This window comes from Gymnodraco acuticeps, unplaced genomic scaffold (assembly GCF_902827175.1).
Source record: "Gymnodraco acuticeps unplaced genomic scaffold, fGymAcu1.1, whole genome shotgun sequence".
NCBI classification, from domain to species: Eukaryota; Metazoa; Chordata; class Actinopteri; order Perciformes; family Bathydraconidae; genus Gymnodraco; species Gymnodraco acuticeps.
Genome location: NW_022989921.1, coordinates 403,653 through 409,273, shown reverse-complemented (window position 1 = coordinate 409,273; position 5,621 = coordinate 403,653). Strand labels below are relative to the sequence as shown.

Genomic DNA, 5,621 nt, shown 5'->3' with positions numbered 1-5,621 from the left:
TCTCTGTTAAACACACTGTTTCTCTGAAGCTTCAGTCTCTGTTGAACACACTGTTTCTCTCTGAAGCTTCAGTCTCTGTTGAACACACTGTTTCTCTCTGAAGCTTCAGTCTCTGTTGAACACACTGTTTCTCTCTGAAGCTTCAGTCTCTGTTGAACAAACTGTTTCTCTGAAGCTTCAGTCTCTGTTGAACACACTGTTTCTCTGAAGCTTCAGTCTCTGTTGAACACACTGTTTCTCTCTGAAGCTTCAGTCTCTGTTGAACACACTGTTTCTCTCTGAAGCTTCAGTCTCTGTTGAACACACTGTTTCTCTGAAGCTTCAGTCTCTGTTGAACACACTGTTTCTCTCTGAAGCTTCAGTCTCTGTTGAACACACTGTTTCTCTCTGAAGCTTCAGTCTCTGTTGAACACACTGTTTCTCTCTGAAGCTTCAGTCTCTGTTAAACACACTGTTTCTCTGAAGCTTCAGTCTCTGTTGAACACACTGTTTCTCTGAAGCTTCAGTCTCTGTTGAACACACTGTTTCTCTGAAGCTTCAGTCTCTGTTGAACACACTGTTTCTCTCTGAAGCTTCAGTCTCTGTTGAACACACTGTTTCTCTGAAGCTTCCTGAGCTGCTGTTCAGCTGGACGGCAGGAAGCAGAGGTTTGGGAGGATGATGTCCCTGATGCTGTTTAGATTCCTCCAGCACCACGGGGGGTCCTGTGTGGATGGCAGCTCCTTCCTCAGCAGATCCAGTTCTCCAGAATTGTCCTAATAAAAGAGAAAACAAAAGAAAAATAACAAAATCTATTAAATTTATTAACAAATGATGATTTCAAAATGATGACCATGACCATCCCTAAAGGATTATTTAAAATTCCGTACTGTTTTTTTTTTTTTAAATGTCTATATCTATACAGAACATGTCTCTGAAGTTTTTGCTCAAAATACCAAACAGACCACCCTTTGTAGCCATGCCTCATACATTAGTTACACTGTAAACACATTGTATTTCATAATGACAGGAAATCATATTAAATTAAACTAGATTAAAGTGCTCGTGAATTGTCAACGGGGGTTCTGTGATTCTCCAGATTCTGCTGCAGCACCCCTACTTCCCGCGGCAATGAAGTTAAACCCAATACTCACATTTATCAGTTACTCCTCACGTGCTGCCTTTCTCTCTGAGACCGGACCGACATTTTCTTTGTTTCCTCGTCACCGGCGCGCATTGCATCCTGGGATAAGGTGGGCTGCGAGGAAGAGGACTCTTCAAATCCGGGAAAAGAAGAAGGCCGCATTCCAACCCGCCCCTCCCCCCTCTCTTCTGTCTGTCCGCAGAATCAGAAGTCCTTTATTGATCCCACAGAGGGACATTAACATGGTTACAGCAACAGTGGAGATAGATGCTGCTCCCAGACCGTAGTGGAGGAATACAGGGGAGGACTCTCTGCAGTCTTCCCGGACTGAAGCACCAGGCTTCGGCTTCAATAACCCACTCTGAAATGAGGCAGACAGGCAGGCTGTTCCTTGGGAGGTCGCTGTGTTTCCTCAGGACTTTGTTATACAGCTAACTGGAGACAGACTGATCACTGCTGCTACTCCCGCTCTCTTCCGGACACACACTACGCTCGCTCACTCTCGCTCTACACATGCACGCGCCAAATGCACACGCTACCCCCTCTCTCTCTCTTAAAGGGATAGGCGACCTCACTCTGCATGACCCTGCTATTATAAGATAGATAGATAGATAGATAGATAGATAGATAGATAGATAGATAGATAGATAGATAGATAGATAGATAGATAGGTAGATAGATAGATGCATCACATTCATGAATTAGAGTGTTTGTATCAGACCTTAGGTAGAGGCTGTTCTGTAGTCAGTCAATAAATGAAATAACAAATAAAATAATGTTGTTTCACATGGAAGTTGGTCACCAAGAAGAAAGGACACAGGGAAAATGCCATTTGAGGGGGGGGCTCGCCAACTATTTGATATTTAAAATAATGCAACTTTATTTATATTTTGTGGTGAAGTTTATCCAGCAAAACAAGTGCATGTATTATTTACATGTTGGATTGTTTATTTCTAGTCTTTTCATTTCTCTAATGTTCAATGTCTTGTCTTTTTATGCTGCTGCCACACAAACATTTCCCTAGTTGGGATCAATAAAGTACTTCTTATCTCATCTTATGTTATCTTAATAACACGCAGGCCTGTTCCTCCTTGACTGCTATTCGGTGCTTTTATTAACATGCATTGTAGTTTTAGAGGTGAAGGTGCTGGTATTTGTATGTTGCTATTTGCTTGTAGATGTGTCTTTACAACTGTTGATGTGTTGTTTATTTGTAATGGAGGTGCATCATGTTGTTCTCTCTTCTGAGGCTGAAAATATGAATACATTCTGGAAAACTTTAAGAAAGAGACAGGAGCTTCTGAGATCCACGTGTTTTAGAAATGGACATTTTCAAAAACCTCAAATATACAGTTTCTGTTGGTGAGGAACAAAGTGAGGGTCAGTGTTTGACTGTTAAACTACAGGGTGTGTGTGTGTGTGTGTGTGTGTGTGTGTGTGTGTGTGTGTGTGTGTGTGTGTGTGTGTGTGTGTGTGTGTGTGTGTGTGTGTGTGTGTGTGTGTGTGTGTGTGTGTGTGTGTGTGTCTGCAGTCTGGATCACGACAGCCACATGAGTGACGTCCAGACTCTGGCCATGCTGTGCAGTGTGTTCAGAGCTCAACCCCCGCAGACGTTTACTCTCTAAACGGACATCACTTCTCTCGATCCTCCGTCTTCCCCCCTCACCACTCTCGATATGTAACTGAATATGAAATATATGAAAATACTGGATAAATGAAGCTCATGAGTAATGATGTTGAACATATGATAGCTTTGTTCCGATGATTAACAGGAGGATTCAGCCTAGGGAGATCAGAATCAGAAACAGGTTTATCACCAGGTAGGTTCACACATACGAGGAATATGATTTGATGTCATTTGGTGCAGACATAAAATATAAAACAAGAACCGTTTGGCCCCCCAGAGCATTCCGGTTGCACCTTGGGACCCGTTATCGTTTGTGGGGTCCGTTTCCGCGGTTCTGTTACGGCCTCGTGTGAACGAACGGGCTATACGCAAGAGAAAAGTAGCGGATACAACCTGTTTCGTTCTCGTGTAAACACCACCTGAAGCTGTTGGGAGGTGTCATGATAATTGTCGTCGCTCTCGCCAAGGCTGAGTTGGTGGTGGGGATACAGCAGTGACTGATTGAAGAAGTGGTTTGATTTCCTTCATCAGCTCCTGTGCGAGTCCTTGCATCTGGGATTTCACATCATCCATGATCTCTCTCTTCAGTGTCTCTTTCCAGCCTTCTGCCTGCGGCTGGTTAGGGGGGACTTGTGAGCCACTAAGCAAATGGCATGTTCCCTCTGGTTGAGATCTGCCATATTCAGCCTCGAGCAGTAGCGCTTCCTGGCGTATTGCAGCAAAGCCCTCATCAGGGTTTCGCCGGGCGTATACCTTCAGGGGCTAGAGGGCCTTCACACAGCCCGAGCAAGAGCTGGTCCCGCAGGACGACATCGGAGGGGGCGTCACGTGGGTTGTGCCGCCGCAGCCTGCAACATAGTTCTCTCAACCTTAGAATAAAGGATGGCACTGTCTCATTTGGTTTCTGTGAAGAGCTAAAGAATTGTGACCTCAACACTGGGGTAGGGGTTCTATCGCCATAAAGGGAATCTAAATAACAATATCTGGCGGACCTCATTCTTCTCATTGTCCTCAAGGACACTCACCTGGCGTTTAGCTTCCCCAGCAAGCGCTCCCAGCACAATACCAACTTTACTAGCTTCAGCTAATTCTTGTGAGCCCAACAAACCTTGTATTTGTGCCTTCCAATCTTGGTATTTTAAGTCATCACCTGACCCATTGAATTTAGGGAGCCAAGGGGCACCGAGATACACAGGCATCATCATGGTTAAAAACTAAAATGTGCTTAAAAGCTATGCTAAAAATGGTGCTAAAACTATGATACAAGCTAGGCTCCTGATTACCACAGCTGCTCTCAAACCCAATCCTGCCGACAACGCCACTTTATGTAAAGGAGGGGGAGGGGTAATAATTTAAGGAGAGGGAAAGGGTTCTTTTAAATCAGGTGGAGAGCAAAACTGGGTAATCAAGGAGCCAACTACTAAGTTTAAAACACAATAATTTATTCAGTAGTATAACATCTTTACTAAGAAAACTAAAATCAGAGCTGTCTAAAATATAATCTCAGTAAAAAGATAGTCTAAAACTATGTTAAAATACAATTAAACGTAGTTAGGTAATCAAGGAGCCAACTACTAAGTTTAAAACACAATAATTTATTCAGTAGTATAAAATCTTTACTAAGAAAACTAAAATCAGAGCTGTCTAAAATATAATCTCAGTAAAAAGATAGTCTAAAACTATGTTAAAATACAATTAAACGTAGTTAAAACAATACAAAGAATTCAAAGGTTAAAAGTATTTTCTCAAAACCAGTCTTTCCAGGGCTGTAAAGGTGCTTCGTCGACCCTCTCTCGGACTGCCGTGTCTTTTAATCCCTTTGTTGCGTGTGCCTCTGCTCCTGGTGCGTTCTGCTTCTGCTGTCTCCTTCAGCCTCTCTCAGTTTCCGTCTCTGCTCCTGGTGCATACATATACATTGCCATGTGACATCTGTATTGAAGTCAATGGAGAGAGAAAGATTATCTTTCGATCCCGTTCGAATTGTGTCACGAATTACACATATGATGTTTGTCAATTTAAAAGATAATTTTGCAAGTAAAAAGAAAAAAAATGTGTCGTAACCGCTCAATGAACTACATCTCCCGTCTCGCACCACACACCAAGATGGCCGTCACGTTGGCACATTTCACTTCTTTCTTTCAGAATGAGGCAAAAGTATTAAACGAGGAGAAAATCACTTAAAGTCTGGGCACGTTGAGAGCTGTGCACACACACAAGGGGAGTTAGTTGGTTCCGTGAGAGCCAGCATGCGGGATCGGGACTCTGGGATTTGTAGTCTTTCTAGTTGTGTATCTTTCATAGTCTTATATTTCAATCGTTTTACGACAAACTGTGACTTTTTTTACGTGGAAATTATTTTTTAAGATTGACAAACATCATATGTGTAATTCATGGCACAATTCAAACGGGATCGAAAGATAGGTTTTCTCTCTCCATTGACTTCAATACATAATTTTTCCGAAATAAGGTCCCATGGGTCGGAAGTAGATGGGCGGGACTGCTATGGCGTTATATTTGTGCCTCTATCCTGAGCACGCAATGAAACATGTTGAGCATAGAAAATGCTATTGAGCGCGCACTTGAACATTTTTGAGCAGAGAAATATATTTTCTCTCATAAAACTCCTGCTCTGTGCGCAAGCAGACCGCTGCACGCGCTCTCTCTCCCTCGCTCGCTCGACCTCTCCAGCCTGTGCGCGCTCAGCTTTGCCTGCAATCACTCAAGTTGTCACAGCGTTACAAATGTGCCACAAAACCATTGACTGTATATATAAATGGACGTAGGGTCCGTGACGTCACCCATAGGATTCTGCAGACTTGCCGAGAAGCCCTTAGTACAGGGTTGCCAGTCTCACGCATCTGGCGTGTGACA

At 43.2% G+C, this 5,621-nt stretch overlaps 1 long non-coding RNA gene across 1 annotated transcript; it reads right to left on the bottom strand.

Moving 5' to 3' along the window:
• Nucleotides 1–456: 456 nt before the first annotated feature.
• On the bottom strand, nt 457–1,623 carry LOC117542278. The gene is made up of 2 exons (XR_004568407.1): nt 1,134–1,623; nt 457–755 (listed from the first exon to the last, which is right to left on the bottom strand). It is a non-coding gene; the product is annotated as an uncharacterized LOC117542278 (long non-coding RNA).
• Between the last annotated feature and the right edge of the window lie 3,998 nt (nt 1,624–5,621).